Source organism: Mastigoproctus giganteus, chromosome 12 (assembly GCF_048544385.1).
Source record: "Mastigoproctus giganteus isolate SK-2022 chromosome 12, ASM4854438v1, whole genome shotgun sequence".
NCBI classification, from domain to species: Eukaryota; Metazoa; Arthropoda; class Arachnida; order Uropygi; family Thelyphonidae; genus Mastigoproctus; species Mastigoproctus giganteus.
In genome coordinates this window covers 123191721-123213892 of record NC_143586.1, presented here as the reverse complement: position 1 = coordinate 123213892, position 22172 = coordinate 123191721, and the positions used below count along the sequence as shown (strand labels likewise).

Here is a 22172-nt window from a genome sequence, read left to right as displayed (position 1 = left end):
AACATGACGGGAAATCAGGCAAATTTTGTCATCAAGGCTAAGTACGCGGTAATTCCTCAACGAAGTGTCCTGAGACAAGGTCGTAGTTTTCAAATTTCGTCTGTCTTTCACAGTTCCTTTCACTCGCGATTGGCATAATGGTTATGGCCGCCGTCTTCCCATAGAGTAAGGAAAAGGCTTGGGTTTGAGTAGGTATACATAGGAGAAACTTGCAGTGGATTCTGTTTTTCCTTTTTTTTTACAGTGTTACCGCGTTAGTCTACCTACAGCAAAGGTTGTATCTGGTCTTTACACGTATCTGTTAACGGAATAATTCGCATGCTGTATGGAATTAAAAACTCGGCATTACTCATTAGTTGGTAAGAAATACTCTATTCCATCCCTCCTTGAGGCTGACTAACTACAGTCCCGATTGATCGGACCTTTAAAAATTGCTCTTGTCTCCGAGTGGATTCAAACCTAAACTTTTCCCAAATGAGTGTAAATGATGAAACCACTAAGCTGTCCGCGAGGACTACCATGGATGATTAAATGTCATTCACTTTTTTCTTCAGTCCTATTTATCACATTTCGTTTTTATGTGGGTGGAGGGGGGGGGGAAGGCAACATGACTTTCTAAAAACTCCCGAGGGGCTGGTAACACATACTTCCCTTTTCAGATCAACAGTAACTTTATTGATTTCATTTATTTAAGCAAAAGAATCGACTACAGAAGATATTCACAACAACTCTAACTAATGAATAATATGATAATTTCTTCTCATAATGCAAACAGTCAACACTATAAGGAGGTAACAATATCTCGATTATCTTCACTCTACTTGAGTTTTCCATATGAAAATTTGCACATTTAGACAAGATTCGTTTGAGAAGTCCAAGTTTAAGGTGACTATCCGTAAATCGAAAGATTGTACCGTTTAACATTATCAAACAAGATCTTCATTCTGCATTGCGTAAAGCAGCGTCCCCCGTCTTCCCCAACTAACTATTTTTTTTGTTTTACTGGTGCAGCATAAGCCATAGGCTTTCTTGCACAATGCGGCTGTTACTAATACTAATACTAATACTATAAGAATATCACATGAACTTTCACCATTTTGCCATTCCATCCTTTCGGCAGAGGGAAGCGCCTGTCGCCACACAATCGTACTGCCTGTGCTCAGCAGAGGGAGTTAAGCCGTTTTCGATTAATTTTTCTTTTTATTATTCCTATTTTTAAAGTGATTACAGTTTGTTTCCCCCCCATAACTTTCTAACTTAGGCAAAAATTTTACTAATAATGTAAACTTTTTTATTCAACTTCTCGAAAAAAGAAGTAATGCAGGCCCATCTAGACAGAACTGCAGTTACACTCCACACACAGCATTAGTTTGTTAAGGGGAAATCTTGTCTGACCAATTTGACTGGATACTAAGATGCAGTCACAAAGGAACTGCAAAAAATAATTTTGATATCATATACCAGGGGTGGGCACGCATGAGATCAATGAGAGCCGCATTCCGGTTTTTCATATATTATAAAGAGCCACACCATAGTATTAAATACACAAATTCAAATTTAATTTGATTTAATTAATATGATTACATATTCTACACAGGTATACATATATAAGAAAATATAATTAAGAGAAAGAAAATACAAATTAATTATTTCAAAATTTTAATAATAAAAATGCATTAATAAAAAGTATAACATTTAACGAAGACCTTTGGTCAAATCTTTGAATTTGGCGTAAAATTTGTTAAAGCCGTTCGCAGCAATTCTATGAGATGATCATTGGTCAACTGTGAACGATATTTCGACTTCACGAACTTCATTGTGGAGTACAAAGATTCACAGCAATATGTTGTACCAAAAATCGAAATTAGACGGCAAGCAACTTTCTTTAAATGTGGATATTTTGATTCTGGCACAAGTTTCCAAAATTCAATTATAGAAGTAGATTTGTGCTGCATTTGCAATGCCTGATCCTCTTTCATCTCTAATAACTCCAATTCCCTAACCGTTTTTTCAACAAGTATTATTTCAGAAATTGGAAATCCATCTTCAATAATATCACAAATAAATGGGTTCACAAAATATGCAAATATAGATTTCAAACTTTTCAAATCTTCAAACCTATATTTGAAATCTGCTTGCAATTTTTCCACATTTTCTTTGTATTCGTCTAACTTTTCTTCTTTGATATTAATTATATTTGCTTTTACTCGTGGAAAATGATTAAATATTTTGTTCTTAAGATCGTACACAAAAAGCCAAAGTTTAGCTTAAAAATTAAATACAGTTTGTGACAAATCAATAATAAATTTTCCCTTTCCTTGTAAAGCCAAATTAAGTATTTGCAAAGCTTCTATAATGTCTGTAAGGAACATGAAGTCAGAAAGCCACGTTTCATTTTCTAATTCTGAGTATTTTTTTCCTTTTTCTTTTGAAAATGTTATGATAGGATTTAGGAGTTCCACAAAAAGGCTTAAAACACTGTAAGTTGACATCCATCTTACAACACACCATAGGGATAAAGCACTGGGCAATTCATCTGTTTCGTCATTCACTCGTAACCGTGGCCGGCCGCCAGATAGTACACCGGACCAAACATATTGGTAACTCTCTAGGAGGCTTCCGGATCAGCTAGTGTATAATCTTGCTATCTCTACTCTGCCAGATAGTGACTGGAGGGAGTCCGAGTAGTGTGTATGCGGGGAGCATTGTCGAGGCCACGTTATGTCAAGGATCTGGGTATATTCTTACCACATGTACGCCATATCCAAAAATTTCATTACTTCATACAGCATGTCCCACCCACTTTTTCTTACTATTGAATACACCATGAATTGTCAAAATAATAGAGCAAGCTTATCTGCGAAAAGATCTAAACCTCCCAAGGACTTCCTAATTCATTTCACAAATATACGTGGTCTCAATTCCAATCTCAACGATGTCCATTTCCACTTGCAGTCTTCCAAACCCCATGTACTTTTTCTGACTGAATCTCAGTTATCAGTTGATTCAACTACTGCTCATCTCAGATGTCCAAATTATTTGCTGTATGATTACTTTCGCCTCAAAGGTGGTACTTGTGCATATGTCCGTTCTGATATTCCCTGTCAGAGACTTGGCAATTTGGAATCTCCTCTCTTTGATCTTCTCTGGCTTAAAATCTCTCTACTTCATTGTGTAAAATTCATCTGTTGTCTCTACCGTTCTCCCAACTCCACTAATCACTTGGAGTTCTTTGACTTCCTCTCTTTGCAACTTGACTTTCTCCAGTCCAGCTTTCCTAACAGTGAGGTAATTTTTCTTGGTGATTTTAACGTTCACAACTCCAGCTGGCTTCCGTTTTCCAGTCACACCGACCCAGCAGGTCGAGATGCTGAGGCTTTTGCAATTACTAATGACCTAGCACAGATTGTTCATTTACCTACAAGAATACCGGACAGTCCTAATCATACAGCCAATACGCTTGATCTTTTTCTCACAAACAACCCTTCTAAGTACAAGGTTGAAGTGAGAGGTCCTTTAGGCACTTCAGATCACAACTTGGTGATTGTCTCTTCTCCAATGGAACCTTTATCTCATGGCTATCCCCAACCTCGTATTGTTTGGCATTACAAGAATGCAAAATGGGATGACCTGCGAGACTTCTTTCTTCTTTTCCTTGGTCTGATTACTGTTTCAAAACTTCTGATGTCAACGTTTGCTCAGATCGTGTCAGTGAAATTATTCTTGCAGGAATGGAATCCTTTATCCCACACTCCAATTTAAAATCTCCTCCTTTATCTAAACCTTGGTTTTCCAATAAATGTGCTAAGGCTGTCCAAGAGAAGAATGTTGCATATCGTAATTGGCTTCTTTCTAATTCTTCAGTTTCATTTGCTGCCTACACCAAAGCTCACAACAATTGTAAAGCAGTTATTAATCAGTCCAAACTAGAGTTTGAACAGGCTAAGAGTAGAAAACTTGCTTCTTGCCCTAATGGTAGCCGAGCATTCTGGTCTCTTGCCAAAGCTATTGGCCGCAACTTTTGCCCATCTCTGCTCCCACCTCTGTCCAAACCAGATGGTTCTGTTGTCACTTCAGCCAAGGATAAAGCTGACCTGCTAGCATCCCATTTTTCTTTGAGCTCATGTATTAATGACCTTGATAAAACACCTCCCACCATTCCCAACACGCTCCATTCAATGCCTCCTGTGGTCTTCCGTCAAAAGGATATCAGAAGGATTCTGATTAATCATGATGCTAAGAAAGCTCCAGGTCCTGATGGTATTTCTCCACTTGTTCTCAAAACCTGTGCTCCTGAACTTACTCCAATTCTTTGCCGCCTTTTTTCACTTTCTTATTCCAAAGGCGTTTTTCCTTCTGCTTGGAAATTTGCTCATATCTAGCCAGTTCCTAAAAAGGGTGACAAATCCCTCCCATCCAATTATCGTCCAATTGCAATTACTTCTACTCTTTCTAAAGTAATGGAGAAATCAATTAACCGCCAACTCTTAAACTACCTAGAAACCTTCCGTCTGATCAACGATCGCCAGTATGGATTCCGTCAGTCGATCCACTGGTGATATTCTGGCTTATGTTACCCATTTATGGACTAATTCAATGGAAAGGTTCGGTGAAACACAAGTAGTTGCTCTTCACATCTCAAAGGCTTTTGATCGTGTTTGGCATAAAGGTCTTCTAAACAAGCTTCCACCTTATGGTTTGCCAACTGTTTTTAGTAATTGGTTATCCAGTTTTCTCTCTGATCGCTCACTGAGGGTGATGGTAGATGGCTCTCTATCTTCTAACTTCTCCACTAATGCCGGTGTCCCCCAAGGTTCAGTTCTTTCCCCACTCTTTTCCTCTTGAATATCAATGACTTTCTTCCATTGACTGGAAATCCTATCCATAGTTTTGCCGATGATAGCACATTGCATTCAACTTTCCATTTTGAGAAACCTTGTCCAGCTCAATCAGCTTCAAGTTCTCGAAAATCTGCTGCCAATTCCTTAAATGCCGATCTTCAGGTAATTCGCCAGTGGGGCAACGACAACTTAGTTGATTTCAACCCTTCTAAAGTCTTGTCTTATATCTCGCAAAAAGGATTCTTCTGCTCTTCTGCTATGCTTATCTTTAGTGACACTCCGATTTCTAGGCAAAATGATATATCTCTTTTGGGGATTACCCTGACTTCTAATCTCTCTTGGCACAAGCACATTACAAATATTGCTTCCTCTGCATCTAAAAAACTTGTTTTTTTTCTCTTTCGCTCTCGGCGTTACTTTTCTTCCAAACAGCTGCTCACTCTGTATAAATCGCAAATCCGCCCTGCCATGGAATATTGTTCCCACATTTGGGGTGGTGCCCCCAAAACCTCTCTCAGGCTTCTTGATTCCATTCAGAAGAGGGCAGTTAGGTTAATTAATGATTCATCTCTAACAGAGTCTCTCCACTCGCTTTCTCATAGACGCACTGTTTCTGCTGCATGCCTCTTCTACAGATACTTCCATGGGCACTCTTCTTCTAAATTGGCTTCTATAATTCCTGCTCTCTCTTTCAAAACAGTCCGAACACGTGCAGCCACCAGCCAACATCCATTTACTGTCCAACTTCAAACCCACAGAACCAACTTTTCATCTTCCTCATTTATTCATTCAACTGCCGTTTTCTGGAACAACCTTCCTTCTTACGTATTTCCTGAAAATTACAATCTACAGAAGTTCAAGTCCAATGTCAACAAATATCTTCTTTCGTCTTCTCAACCTCCGACCCAAGCACGGTACTAAGCACTATAGGGGTTCTCATAAAAAAATAAATAAAAAAAATAAAAAACTCTTCTAAAAAGTTCTTAAATTGACGATGTGTTTTGGCATTTGTTCTAATGAAATACACAATCTGCAAAACAATCTTCACACATTTTAGTATTTGAAGTAGTTCTCTATGAGATGCTCGCGGTGAATTAAGTAGTGAATAGGTAAGAAACGTTGAATTTTAGGATCGTTGTTTAAAAGACCAATGAGACCTTTGTTTTTCCCTATCATTGCAGGTGCTCCGTCAGTCGCAACACTTACAAGTGTATCACGAGGCAATTCAAACCTGTTCATTACTTCATCAAGGGCATTTCTAACATCGATACCGCGAGTTGTTTTGATAAGAGCTACTAGGTCTAACATTTCTTCCTTCACATTTACGTCTGTACATACATAGTGGACAAAAACGGCCAATTGTGGAACATCCTGGATGTCTGTAGACTCATAGAGAGCTAAACTAAATGTACAATTTTTCAAATCACACATCAAACTATTTTCAACATTTTTACTAATTGCACCAATACGACGCTGTTGTACGGCTTGACATAGGAACCTGTGCGATCAATTTATGCAGTTTTATATTATCTGGATCCAAAACATTAACCACTTCTTCCAAGTTTCTTTTAATAATTTTTTTATTATTTATTTTTTATTTTTTATTTATTTATTTTTCATTTATTTATTTTTAATTTTTTTATTTTTTATTTTTTATTTTTTAATTTTTTATTTTAACATTATTTATTTATATTATTTTATTTATTTATTTAATTTAATTTAAATTTTTTTCTCTTCACTTTTTATTTGTATTTATTTACTTATTTATTTTTAATCTGGAACAACTTTACAATGTATCATTATTTATTTATTTTATTTTATTTATTTATTTAATTTAATTTAAATTTTTTTCTCTTCACTTTTTATTTGTATTTATTTACTTATTTATTTTTGCTGGTTCCCTGGGTTTGGGCTGCCCGATGGACAGGATTTTTTTATCTAGTTTTTATTATTTTCTTACATATATATATTTTATTATTATTATTATTTATTATATTTTTTAATTAATTTATTTATTTTATTATTATTTTTTTTGTTTTGCTCTGATATTAGGGCAGTAACAGCTGGTAAACCAGAACGTTCGGAGGGCGGTCACGATACATGCGTAGTTGTGGCCTACCTTCCCTGGTGTGGACGGACACTGGGCGGGCTTTCCAGGTGATCGCCTGCCTGGTGACAGGACGGCCAGAGGCAAAAAAGCAGCACAGCAACATGCGCACTGCACGAACATAGTATTGCACTCGTTTTTGGCCTTTTACAGTGCTTTCTGTGGTTATCACAGTGTGCGGGGGCGGAGATGAATTGGCCTTCAGGTGCCGTCCTACATAAGATACTACACGTCTACATACATAATAAATTCTCCTATTGCTTCTCTGCTTTCTGGCTTAGATCGTATTGTAATAAATTCTCCTTCTCCATATGGACGTTTGGCACGAGCAATATTCCAAACTATCAAAAAACTAGCTTCGTTTGCTCTGTCATCTTCGCGACTAAAAGAAGACAAGAGTCCTTGTTGCTTATGAAGAACAGATTGCAAGGACTTAAGTTTTTCTGTTCGCAATTTTGAATTGAGTGGATATTGAGTTGAAAAGCGGGGATGACTTGCTTCGTAATGTCGACGTAAATTGCTTACTTTGTAGTTTGCAATTGTAACTTTACAAATAAGACACAACGACTTTCCATTATTGTCAATAAAAGCAAAATTTTCTACCCGTTCTTTTTGAAAGATTCTATTTTCATGTTCGTATTTTCGTTTTTTGATATTTTCTGAGGTCATGTTATCTAAAGGCGCCTCCGTAGCCAGGTGGGAAGGAACAGCAATGCGTAGCACACGCTTCTTGATTAGACCGGGGTTCGAGCCCGTGACCACCAAATACGGAGGATGCGGAAAGGAAAGGGAATGACCACCGCATATCCTGGAGCAATATGGCCTTAGTTGCTAATGCTCCTAAAAACCAAATAACAAGCAAACAAACAAACATGTTATCAAAAAATTTAAACAAATTTAATTCCAAAGTCTGAAATTGAAACAAAATATTTCAATTAATTTACGGCGCGGAAAAATTACACCCCGTAAACACGTTTAAATTGCTTAATAAAAAAAGTCTAATTACCAGAGTTTATGAAAAAGCACGAAAAGCACTGCTGGCTGATGGCGCCAGCAGTGTAAATGTGCGCGGATTTATTTATAATCAAAATAAAAATAGCAAAATATCTAGACATAAAAAAATGATAATAAACACAATATAAAATTCGTATAACAAAATATTACTTACTTATTTAATTTAACAAGATTCAGTGAAAAAAGTTCTGAAATAATAAAAAAAAAAACCGGATTTAAATTTTCAATGGGAACTGCATGCTGTTTGTTAAGGGGAAATCTTGTCTGACCAATTTGATTGGATACTAAGATTGGTCACAAAGGAACTGCAAAAAATTATTTTTTGCAGTTCCTTTGTGACTGCATCTTAGTATCTAATCAAATCGGTCAGACAAGATATCCGCTTAACTCACCGAAGAGCCGCATGCGGTTCTTCGTTAAGTGCGGCTCCCATTGAAAATTTAAATCCGGTTTTTTTTTTATTATTTCAGAACTTTTTTCACTGAATCTTGTTAAACCAACTAACTAAGTAGCTAATATTTTTTATACGTATTTTATGTTGCGTTTATTTATTTATTTTTTATGTCTAGATATTTTGCTATTTTTATTTTGATTATAAATAAATCCGAGCGCATTTACACTGCTGGCGCCATCAACCAACAGTTCTTTTCGTGCTTTTTCAAAAACTCTGGTAAGGAGACTTTTTTATTAAACAATTTAAACTTGTTTCCGGAGTGTCATTTTTCCGCGCTGTAAATTAATTGAATTATTTTTTTTAAATTTCAGACTTTGGAATTAAATTTATTTAAATTTTTGATAACATGACCTCAGAAAATATCAAAAAAACGAAAATACGAACATGAAAATAGAATCTTTCAAGACGAATGGGTAGAAAATTTTGCTTTTATTGACATTAATGGAAAGTCGTTGTGTCTTATTTGTAAAGTTATAATTGCAAACTACAAAGTAAGCAATTTACGTCGACATTACGAAGTAAGTCATCCCCACTTTTTAACTCAATATCCACTCAATTCAAAATCGCAAACAGAGAAACTTAAGTCCTTGCAATCTGGTTTTCATAAGCAACAAGGACTCTTGTCTTCTTTTAGTCGCGAAGATGACAGCGCCAACGAAGCTAGTTTTTTGATAGCTTGGAATATTGCTCGTGCCAAACGTCCATATGGAGAAGGAGAATTTATTAAAAGAAACTTGGAAGAAGTGGTTAAAGTTTTGGATCCAGATAATACAAAACAGCATAAATTGATCGCACAGGCTCCTATGTCACGTCGAACAACTGAGCATCGTATTGGTGGAATTAGTAAAAATGTTGAAAATAGTTTGATGTGTGATTTGAAAAATTGTACAGCATTTAGTTTAGCTCTCAACAAGTCTACAGATATTCAGGATGTTCCACATAGTGTGCATAGTGTTAGGGTCGGGCGCCACCTGTGGTTTCCCACATCTGCGCCATATGTACACTGTGAAGAAATACAGAACACTGTAAATGCCAGAAAAAGTGTAGTGTGTTGAGTGTGTAGCATTGTGTTGGGTTCTGTTGTGTGTCCTGGCATTTGGCCGCAGGACCCCAGATGGGACCCCACGTTGCCCGCACACACCACTAGGAGGTAGCCAAGCTGCCCATTATTCTCTGGCAGGTCTCCGTCAGGGTCGCCTGAGCTTCCTGAACGGAGACCAATTAAAAAAAATAATAATAAATTTAAAAAAAAAAAAATAATAATAATAAATAAAAAAATAAATAAAAATAAAATAATAATAATACAAAATTAAATAAAAATAAAAATGTTCCACAATTGGCCGTTTTTGTCCACTATGTATCTACAGACGTAAATGTGAAGGAAGAAATGTTAGACCTAGTAGCTCTTATCAAAACAACTCGCGGTATCGATGTTAGAAATGCCCTTGATGAAGTAATGAACAGGTTTGAATTGCCTCGTGATACACTTGTAAGTGTTGCGACTGACGGAGTGCCTGCAATGATAGGGAAAAACCAAGGTCTCATTGGTCTTTTAAACAACGATCCTAAAATTCCACGTTTCTTACCTCTTCACTGCATAATTCACCGCGAGCATCTCATAGCGAAGTACTTCAAATACTAAAATGTGTGGAAGATTGTTTTGCAGATTGTGAATTTAATTAGAACAAATGCCAAAACACATCGTCAATTTAAGAACTTTTTAGAAGAGTTACGAGTGAATGACGAAACAGATGAATTGCCCAGTGCTTTATCCCTATGGTGTGTTGTAAGATGGATGTCAACTTACAGTGTTTTGAGCCGTTTTGTGGAACTCCTAAATCCTATCATAACATTTACAAAAGAAAAAGGAAAAAAATACCCAGAATTAGAAAATGAAACTTGGCTTTCTGACTTCATGTTCCTTACAGACATTATAGAACCTTTGCAAACACTTAATTTGGCTTTACAAGGAAAGGAAAAATTTATTATTGATTTGTCACAAACTGTATTTAATTTTTAAGCTAAACTTCGGCTTTTTGTGTACGATCTTAAGAACAAAATATTTAATCATTTTCCACGAATAAAAGCAAATATAATTAATGTCAAAGAAGAAAAGTTAGATGAATACAAAGAAAAATTGGAAAAATTGCAAGCAGATTTCAAACATAGGTTTGAAGATTTGAAAAGTTTGAAATCTATATTTGCATATTTTGTGAACCCATTTATTTGTGATATTATTGAAGATGGATTTCCAATTTCTGAAATAATACTTGTTGAAAAAGCGGCTAGGGAATTGGAGTTATTAGAGATGAAAGAGGATCAGGCATTGCAAATGCAGCACAAATACAAAGCTTTGTATACTTCTATAATTGAATTTTGGAAACTCGTTCCAGAATCAAAATATCCACATTTAAAGAAAGCTGCTTGCCGTCTAATTTCGATTTTTGGTACAACATATTGCTGTGAATCTTTATACTCCAAAATGAAGTTCGTGAAGTCGAAATATCGTTCACAGTTGACCAATCATCATCTCACAGAATTGCTGCGAACGGCTTTAACAAATTTTACGCCAAATTTCAAAGATTTGACCAGAGGTCCTCGTTTAATGTTATACTTTTTATTAATGCATTTTTATTATAATTTATTTTTATTATTAAAATTTTGAAATAATTATTTTGTATTTTCTTTCTCTTAATTATATTTTCTTATATATGTATACTTTACATATAAAAGACATATTCTACACTTAAGACTTGTGTAGAATATGTAATCATATTAATTAAATTAAATTAAATTTGAATTTGTGTATTTAATACTATGTAACTATGGTGTGGCTCTTTATAATATATGAAAAACCGGAATTCGGCTCTCATAAACCTCATGCGTGCCCCACCCCTGTCATATACATTAATTGCAGGAAAGCGTTCGATACAGTTGTACATAAAAGAATGTTGTAAAAATTGGAGCAGTGTGGCATTAAGGGCAAGTTACTGCAATGGATAAAAGGATGGTTGAGTGGAAGAAGACAGAGAGTGGTTACTAGCGGACACTGCTCTGTGTGGACCCATTGTTGTTTCCTATATTTATTAATGATATTGATGATGGTATATCAAGTTTAATATCCAAGTTTGCAGATAATACAAAGTTTGGTATGATGGATAACGACATTAATGCCACTGCAACAGGATCTAGAAAAATTAGGCAGATGGGAAGAGAAATGGCAATTGAAGTTTAAGCTCGACAAATGCAAAATACGGCATATGGATAGCATTAACGCCAGAGTAAAGTATCGACTGTGTGGTACTACACTCAGGGTAGTGGAAAATGAAAAAAGACCTACAAGCTGCCAGCACAACTCATGGGGTTTTGTCAATGATATACAAAAACTTTGATAACAGGAAGGTGATTGTCCAATTGTATAAGACAATAGTCAGGTTACATCTCGAGTACTGCATCCAGGTCTAGAGGTCTCATTTTAGGAAAGATGTAGAGCTATTGGAACGGGAATAGAGAAGGGAAAGAGATTGATGAGTGGAACAAAGGGTACTCTACCACGAGAGGCTTCAGTTCAGCAAATTGCAGCATCTAGAGACTAGCCACGTGCGAGGTGATCTGACTGAGGTGTTTTAGGCTTTGAATGGATTGAGCAAGCTCAATGCTGATGAGCTTCTTCCTCTTGCTCAGATTACGCACATGAGGGACATAAGTTCAAATTGAGAAAGGAGGGTTGCAGAATAGATGTGCGAAAGTTTGCCTATAGCCGGTTGACTGCTGAAACAAACTTCCACCTGCTGTTCTGGAAGTGGATAGCTAAAATAAATTCAAGAAAGAACTAGATAAAGGAGGGAATGGATAGGTGAAATGAGTTTTTTTTTGGTTGATGCTTTCTTGCATCATTTGTTAATACTAATACTAATATTAATACTAAGACTAACTATGCTTTATTTCTTTGAACTCAACTTCACTTCTTTTCACATTTAACACTATACCTTTATTCTGCGATTTGTGTTATGAATTTTCCGATTAAAAGAACTGAAACTACATTGAAAACAAAAACTCTTTTTTTTTTTTTTTTTTTTTTTGAGAACATACAACAGAAATAAAAGGAAGAAATGAAAGACTTCATTGTTTCATTTGTGCGTTCTGAAATGCTACTTGGTTGTTATATGAATTACCTTAGTCCCTTCTGTTACCCAGCACCAAGTTTTTGTCAGTCTCCTCTCTTTAATTTTGGGATTTCAATTAATTATTCTTAATGAAAGGTCTTTGCTGGCAATCTAGGTGTATTAGTAGAATTAAATACTTATCAAAATTAAAAGAATTTAAAGACAGCGTCGCGACTTGCTTAAGTGTTTCCCATATAACTGTGAAGAGTGTCGTGGGCCTTTGACGACATCAATATAATTCAAGAAACCTTTCTGAGCTTGCAAAAAAGAAAAAAATAATAATAAATAACAGTGAAAAAATCAAAATTTTTTTCATTATGCACAACACAGGAAATTTTGGATACAATACTGGAATGCCTGACAGACTGAATTTTCTTGGCAATAATCCAAAAGCAACCGACATCGACATCAACATCCGTGAATCCGTAACAATTTTCTTAGCTAACATACCATCTGAATTATTCATTTGAAATAATGCAGAGCAACAATTCCGTTACTTGTGTCTACAAAATGTTTCTAAGCTGGAAAATGCATAAAACTTAAAACTGATCTAAAAATTTAAAACATGTATCTGTTTTATAACGAAAAAGAAGGCTTATTACACAACATTACCTGTATAAGACCATCGCTGACTGAAATCTGTTGTAAAACAAAATATGAATTCTAAAGAATAAACATTTTGTTAATTTTGAACTTGATTAAGCAACTTAGCAATAATCTTTGAAAAAAATTTTCGATTATAATTGATATACCGAAGAAAGTTAGAAATACGAGCAGTTGCAATTAAGTCGGAGCCGAGGTCTCTCTCTTTCAGTTTGTGGAACTGTCCAAGGCCATTGTGACATCACGCCTCTTACCTCGCTTTCTTTTCTATAAAATGGTGTGCTACTCTGACGTCACTCCGCATAGTACTACTTAAATCAGAAAAACGAAGGTCATGTCATTTGAAGTCGGGTTCTATCAGTTTGAAATATCGAAAGCAGTTTAGTTTGCTCAGGGTTATCATAAACGATATCATTACAAAACGTAATTTTTGAATTATACGGTAAGTCGAAGTTTTAGCTAATATTATGTGAATATTCTGATTTTTTAGTATACACTTGGTGGGCACTTTATTAAATACACTTGCCGTTTTCGTGAAATGAAACAACAGCATCGCATGATTGTACTATGCAACATAAAGCAGGTAAGCAGATATATAGGATGTTGTAGGTGTGTCAGTAAAAGAATGGGCAAGACAAAAGGTTTGAGTGCTTTGAACGTGGCATGGTAGTCAGCGCCAAATGCGCCGGTATTAGTATCTCGAAAACTGCAACCCTGCAGGGGTTTTCACATACAACTGTGTCTCTGGTGTATTAAGAGTGATTGAATAAATCAATTACATCCAAGCACGGCGACGATACTGATCAACTGATGCTATATAGTATATGCCAACGGTAACTGACAAAATGAGACGTTTCAGAAAGCACAACTCGTAGTACCTCGTCACTGATAGGATTCGCAGCCGACGACCAAACGGGTTCCACTCCTGTCAGCAAAAAATAATACGTTTTCAGGAACACCAACGCTGGAGACGAAGGATTGCAAAAACGTTTCCAGGCCTAAGGAATTCCGTTTCTTGCTGTTTCGCGTTGTTCGGAGGAGCGGATTATGGTGAAAACATCATGAGTCCAAGGATCTATTACAATTCAACAATGCAAGGTTGGATAATGATGTGGGGAGTATTTTTTGGTGTATATGGTTTTTTTGTGTATGTTCCCCGTGATACCAGTGGGACAACATTTAGATGTCAGAGGCTATTTGGAAATTGTTTCCAAGTAACCACTGGATGATTGTGAATGGGGTCTTTCAACGGAATAATGTGCAATGTCACAAGGACAGAATTGTACAAAACGGACTCCAGAAAAGAAGAACGAATTCTGTCAACTGCAGTCCAGATCTCAATTCAATCGGGCACCTGTGGGATGAGACAGACCAGCTCTACGTAGAAGAGATTCGCATTCAATTTGCAACCGAGAGAAGTAATTGAGTGGATATAAACAGGCATTCATGTAGCGCGCTTTCGATACTCTTTGGATCCATGCCACGGCAATTTTTTAGGGCTATTGGGTAGCCGTTCCTAATAAAGTTGTCACTCCGTATACATTGTTAATTCTACAACTCACTGCTATCCACACAATTCTTTACCTTTATTTTGCTGTAAAGGTAAATCGGTTAAAATCTTTGAAACGCTACAAGATCAATTTATTTTATTTATATTTTATAGAATTTAATTTCATTTCTATTCTCTAGTTTAAATTCTGATTAGTAAATTTAGGGAAATTTTGATTCTTAAAAGAACAGTATCTGCTCTCTCTCTCTCTCTCTCTCTCTCTCTCTCTCTAGATTTGTGGATAAACTTTATGGCTAGAATAGCAGTAAAAACGTGAAATACTACAGTTGATAGACTTATTTTACTACTGCATTAGTAGCTAATAAAACGTTTCCTTCAAACGTAATAAAAGTGGTATGATCACTTTTGAACAATAGTATGAATAATTTTATTAATTAATTGAGAGAGAAAGAGAGAGTTTGAGAATTAACGCTGTTAATTCACAAACTTATTAGTATTGTCGCAAAAGTTGTGAGACGGTTGTCAGTTGTCAGTCGCTCTTGTATGTTTTTGGTATCACCTACATCAGTTGATTTTAAAATGTCGCACCAGTTGTCAGGGGTTATTTCACAAGATAGTTATTGTTGTGCGACAAGAACTAGTGTATGCAACAATTATGCAGCTAATATGGTGTCTCAGAGACTCCACTTTTTTAAATTTTAAAATGAAATCAAATTCTCCCGTGAATCTTTCCCCATTATTATTGTCTAAGTGATTATATAGTATTTTCTGTTTTCATTTCGATATACAGTAGACTCAGAATAACGGCACCTTCGGGATTCAAGTTACCGTTATTTAGATTTTTCCGTTATCTAGAAAGTTTTATTTTTAATGTATTTAATGCAGACATAATGAGGCTAAATAAGAAATAGAGAGATTAAGAATGCAATTTTATTAACTGCACAAACAACACATAAACATGTTGACGATCCAATGTTATATTCTTCCATTAATACACTCCTGCTTACTCCCCGTTTTATTTTCTTTATTATATCAAGTTTAGTCTACACGCTAGCAAAGTGGTATCGTCACCGTCCACACCAGCCCTTTTCCAGGCCCGAGTTCGAATCCCGTCGATGACGTGAGGATCTTTTGCGGCTGAGTTACTCGGTCTCAGGCGTAGATTGAAAGGTTTTTTCCCAGAAACTGGTGTTTTTCTTCAAGCAAAACCGGAAAATCGATCAGAGAACGCACGCAATTTACAGATACAATATACATGGGTATATGAATTAACTTTCCTGGTGACCCTAATGTAATAGTTTTGGATTATGTCACTATGCTTTAATGTTGTTCTTTTCTTTTCTGTATGAGGTTTATTAGCTTTACGAGCCATAGTGATAGGTTCTAAATTTAAAATAAATGTAAAACAAAAAATATATGTAAAACGGTGTAATCTGTGATATCAGTACAAAATTCACTTTCAAAATGATGAAAGTAAACAAATACAGTAATCACTCTACTTGGTGTTTTCTCGTTTTCGGTACTGCAAGACATCTGCGCTGTATGTAAACAACCGATCTCAATGTGCGTTAGCTCGAATGTTTCGTTATTGGGGTGCCGTTATTTCAACAATCTATTGTCGAAATAACGAATATTTAATTTTTGTTCGGCGATTAAGAGATACCAGGGGAGCAAAAGCGTCTACCTTTCTTCTAGGCAAGCCCTTTTCCCAAGTGACCCCTTCCCTCCTTCTTTACGGGCTGTAGTCAGTTTCTTGATCGCCTAATTCGGGTAGTGTTGGCGGCTCTAGGTTATCATTATCCTCGTCGATCACAAAATCTCCTCCAGTTCGTTGTTGGTCTAATCTACGACCTCAAGAAGTACGTTAGTACTGGGACTGCGTAAATGTTTATGGCTGTGACCATGTCCCTGTCATTCAGCTTTGATTTTCACATACCACTCAGTCTCTGGTCGTATTTCTTAGTAAAGCGGACCTTAATCGCCTTGCGGTTTAACTGGCGGGCCGGCATAACCCCAAGGTATTTGTACGTCTCTCCCCCTGTCATGGCTCCGTTCTCTTTACCAGTCTGCAGCTGGTAGTTTCGGCCGACTAATTTTCCCAGATGCAATCCGTGGGTCTTGATTTGTCTAGATTAAATTACATCCTGATATCACTGCTGAATTCTTCAGTGATCTGAAGTAGTTGCTGCAGTTGCTTTTCGGTTGTCGCGTAGAGCTTGATGCTATCCATGTACATCAAGTGGAAGGGGGAGTACAGGTATTTCCTTCCTTCCTTTGAGATTATATCCATACTTGTTGTTACTGTTTTGCTTTATTTTATTTTTATTTAATTTAGTGTAACTCAATTTTCTTTTTTTGTTAATTCCGTTCCTCGGGAGGCGAGCAATATATTTTATATGGACCAGAGTCAGGAGCCTCTTTAATATACTTGTTGAGCATGGTAGATAGCGGCTTGAGTGCTAGACAGAACCACAGTGGGCTCAGGGAATCTCCCCGAAAGGTTCCTCTCCCGATGAGGATCGTTTGTGATGGTCTGGTTGTGATGTTCTTGACTTGATGGTGGTACTCCCTTTTGCCATAGTTGCTTGTAGGAATTTGTCACTGTCGGATTGATTTTGTAGATCTTGAGCGTCTCTATTAACCAGCTACGAGGCACGGAGTCGAAAGCCTTGCGGTAATTGATGTAGGCCGTGTACAGATTGCGACGCTTCTTGTAGGCTTGCTCTTTAACTGCGGCATCAATGGCTAATTGTTCCTTGCAGCCTTTGCTCATCCGCTTGCATCCTTTCTACTGTTCAGCCATGATGTTCTAGCCATCCAAGTGATTTGATATCTTCTTGGTTATGCAACTGGTCAGGATCTTGTACATCGTTGGGAGACAGGTCATCGGCCTGTATTTCGCCGAGTTTCTTGCATCTTGGTAAGCGGACCTTTTTGGTAAGATATTGATTCCTTGAGTGAGAAACTCTGGCTTATCATTTGGGTGAACTGCTCTGCTAGGTGCTTGTGTGTATGCAAGTGAGCTTTTTGTACCAGTAGTCGTAGACGTTATCTATTCCTCGGGGTTCATCTTTGTGGGACTTCCTGATCAGTCGATCAGGAAGTCCCACAAAGTTGAACCTCTTCCTCCCAAATTTCCCATTCTCTCATCTCTTGCAGGTCCTTGATTTTCTTCCGTTCAGTTTTACGCAGGAAGCTTGGTCACTTGGCGAGCTATGGTCTGCGCTGGTGGAAGAATGGGAATTGTTGCCACAGAATCTTATAGACACCCTTATTCGAGCATAGTTCACCGCTGTCAGGCATGTTTAATCTGCGCGAGTAGCACAGTAGTATCCTCACCGTCCTCCCCACACCGGGTGGGAAAGGCCCAGTTCGAATCCTGTCCGATAACGCGAGGAACTTTTATGGGCTTTTTTTTACTCCGTGGCTGAGTTAGTCAGTATCAAGAGCAGATAGCAAGGTTTCCCTCAGAAACTGAGCTTTTTCGTCCAGCAAAACAGACAAATCGACCACAGAACTCACGCAATTAACAGATATAAGACACAGCATGGCAGATGAATTAAACTAAAAATAATAGTTTTTTTTTTTTTTTTTTTTTGTTTTTATTGTCAGGCATGTTTAGCCGTTGGAGAGGATCATACGCAGTACCGATGTCATGTGATAATATTTTCGAGCATCATGTATCGACTTCTGAACCTTTGACCTTTTTGGTAATTCTTATACAACCTCTTTGGTTGTGACCTTTTTGGTAATTCTTATACAACCTCTTTGGTTGTGACCTTTTCGGTAGTTCTTTTTGGTAATGTGACCTTTTTGGTAATTCTTATACAACCTCTATAAATGTCCCTTATACCTGTCCGAAGTTTCTCGCTGTCTTCTCATTTCATTGTTATTCTATGGTACACCGCCATACCAAATTTTGTTCCGCTTCATCGCAAGTTGCACGAGTTTCACCACTTTTCTACGTGTTCTGTTAATTTTATGGGGCAGTGTAGATGCTAGGCAAATTGAGGCATGTCGCGAGGTGTTGCCACTTTGAGTATAAAAACTGCACAGGCTGTTCGACTGCAGTGATTTGAAACCAGAATGGGAAAAACACGTGATCCATCAAACTTTGAAAAAGGTTTTATCGTGGGTATAGGAGCCACACGATCCAAGAAACAAAAATAACTAGTTTCTTAAAAGAATCCACCTCAAAGATTTTTAATGAATAGACAGCAAACGTTTCTTCCATATCTCAGAGGTGTAAATTTGACAGAAAAGCAATACTTCAAGGGCAAAGCCATATTACTCTATGTATGAAAAAATAAGGCATCCAGTGTGCTGCAAACATCTGAATTCAACCAAGCCCAGAACTGTCCTAGCTAAACCCATACCATGCGTAGGGAATTGGAGAAATTAGGTATTGACAGTCGCATGCCTTTTTGGATACTTGTTTCAAAGAAAAACAGAAAAAATGCGCATAGAGTGGTGCCGAAAACGTCCTGATTGGACAGTAGAACAATGGAAAAAAGTCATATGGTCAAACGAATCACTTTGTTTTTCCCTGATGGTATTTGGTTCCCTGTCAGAGAATGTGGCGAGAACTTGACGAAGCGATTGACCTTGTTTGCATTGTTAAGACAACCTAAGCATCTGGAGGTAGAGTCATGGTATGGGAAATGTTTTCTTGACATGGACTGGGTCCGTTGATACCGATGGAAGATTGGATGTCATCCGGGAGTACCTGAATTTTGTATCGGATCTACCTCACCCTGCAATATTACACTGTTATCCGGAAGGTGATGGCCATTTTGTGGATGATTATGTACAGCTCATCGCGCCAGAATTGTGCAAGAATGGTTCGGAGAACAGAATAGAACAGAACACAGATTTCCACCATCTACCCTGGCCTACATATTCACCTGACCTCAGTCCTATTGAGAATGCGTGAGAGATTGTGAAGGGAGCTATTCGACAATGAAGTCCTCTTCCTTCAACTTTGTCGCAACTACGCGATATTTTGCTACAAAAATCTCATGATTATTCAAATTCCATGCATTTTTAAGGGTGCGCAGATTATTTTTTGGAACCCATCCATTCATAATACCATTAAATTTATGGAAACATCGCTCCTGATTTACAAACTTTACTAACTACTTTTCTGGAACGCAGGGTGTTTGCGAATCGGGAGGTTACTGAGCTCTCCTGCTGAAATGCGTATGGTGATTATCACAAAATTATTCATACCAGTGGCTAAATGCAAAAAATTAAGACGCCAAAATGTATGAGAGGTTAAGGTTAGCAGTCTGATTGAGAAACGAAACAAGTATAGGGCATGCAATCGCGTGACGCCGACCGGGCTAGCCGAGTGGGTAAAGTACCTGCCCGGCAACCCAAAGGTCGCGGGTTCGATTCCCGCCTCGGGCTTGGATCAAAGTACTGCAAAAACCTTGGGAGGTGCAATATGGCCACAGAAGCCGATGCGCCAACAACTACCAAATCAAAAAAAAAAAAAAAAAATCGCGTGACTTCAATTTGTATGAGTATTATAAGAGAATACGTAACGAAGTCACTGATCAAAGCGCTGATTACGAGAAAAACTAATAAAGAGTTCTCACACGCGAATACAGAAAGAAGTAAATTCAATAGGTTCTCAACTGGTTGCAATAGAAAGTACTTAGAAAACCTAGAAGAAATAGCAGATGGGTTCAACAGATACTTCTAATCGAAATATACAGTCGATAGCAACCATACGACTCTGAAGAATGTTAAGGAATCAGACTGACGTATACTTAAGTGATATAATGACCTCAGAGAAATATTTGTTGTTGTTGGGTTTTAGGAGCATCAGCGACTAAGGCCATATTTTGCTCCGTGTATATTGTCTGTAAAAATGCGTGTGTTCTGTGGTCGATTTTCTGTTTGCCAGACGAAAACCCCGAATTTACGGAAGAAAAAATTATGCTACCGTCGCCTGAGATCGACTAACTTAGCCACGATGTGAAAAAGGCCTATAAAATTCCTCTCGTCATCGACAGAACTCGACCTCAGTTTTTTTCCACCTAGTGTGGGGAGGATGGCGATCCTACCAACTGTGCGATCCAAGAGCAGGTACTGAGATTAAAGAACAGTAAAGTTCCAAGCAAAAGATGGTATATATTCATTGTAATTAAAAAGCCTAAACATGAGTGTATCAAACCGTTGGCTATGTTGCTGAAAGCGTTATTGAACTCTGAGAAGATTCCCTCGGACTGAAGAAATGCTAATGTCAGCACAATCCACAAAGTTGGTGCCAAAGAGGTAAGTGGGTAGGTAACCATAGGCCAGTGAGTTTGATTTTCTGTGGTAGAGTAGACATGAATATCTTGAATAGATCTCAGTACGGGTTCCTTAATGGAAGGCCATGCCATACCAATTTGGTAAATAATTGAGATGTAGTCATTCAACTTTTGAAGGCAAATAACAATTTTGACGTTATATATTTAGACTCTAGCAAAGCTTTCGACATCGTCTCTCATGAAATACTGCTATATAAACTGGAAGAAGTTGGAGTTACTCGCAAGCTCTTAAGCTGGATCACAGTGGCTGGTGGCTAAAAGACAGTGTTGTAAAAAAAAATAAAAAAAGATAGAGTGCTGTAAAAAAATAAAAGAAGATAGACAGAGTGTTGGAAAATAGGTAACTGTTCAGGGTGGCCCAGTGAAACAAGTGGACTTCCTCAGGTATCGGTGTTGGGTCACCTCCTATTTCTAATTTTCATATATTATATTGACAAGGGTATCCAAAGTAAGCTGTCAGTTTGCTGATGACCTGAAAACGGGAAGTGTGGTTAACCATTCGAACCAGGTCACGTTGCTTGAAAAAGGTTTGGATTGGTTGCATATATGGTGCCAAAAATGGCAACTAAATGTAAGGTTAAGCACTTGGGGGCCAGAAATCCCGGAGTCACGTATAAGCTGGTGGAAGAGGATTTTAAAGTGGGTTAAGGCGAAAATAGCAGGTGTTATGATTCAGTTTGACTTGAAATGTTCCATGCAGTTGCAAACAGGAGGCTAGGAAGGCATACATGGTGTCCAGTCTATGGTAGTAGGGAGAAGGACGTCGTTACCCCTGTTTACAAGGCAATCGTGAGATAGGATTTGGAATGTTGCATTTAAAGACCACATCAAAAAAAAAAAAAAAAAAAGACACAGAACTTCTGGAGAGGGTTCAGAGAAAGGTGACCAGGTTGATGGTGAGTACAAAGTGATGCACGTATGAAGAACGGCTTAGAGAGTGTAGACTGCAGAGTTTAACAATAAGATATCTAAACCATTCTAATTCGAGGTCTGATCTCCCAACTGAATTGGGAGATCAGACCTCGAATTAGAATGGACCTCCAACTGAAGCGTATAAAAGATTGAGTAACATAAATGAGGAAGGTTTGTTTTCCTTCGCAGATACGACCAGGGGCACAAATAACACAAACTCAGGGAATAAGAGAAGATTGGATCTC

The 22172-nt window shown here is 37.4% G+C and overlaps 1 protein-coding gene across 2 annotated transcripts in view; it reads left to right on the top strand.

The window, feature by feature from the left end:
- The first annotated feature begins 13509 nt into the window (after nucleotides 1–13509).
- Nucleotides 13510–22172, top strand: part of LOC150077386 (fatty acyl-CoA reductase 1-like) — a 292403-nt gene continuing 283740 nt past the window's right edge. For both annotated transcript variants that reach the window (XM_090386667.1, XM_090386666.1), the window contains exon 1: nucleotides 13510–13627. The gene's annotated coding sequence lies outside the window, so the exon portion shown is untranslated. The remainder of the gene's footprint in view (nucleotides 13628–22172) is intronic.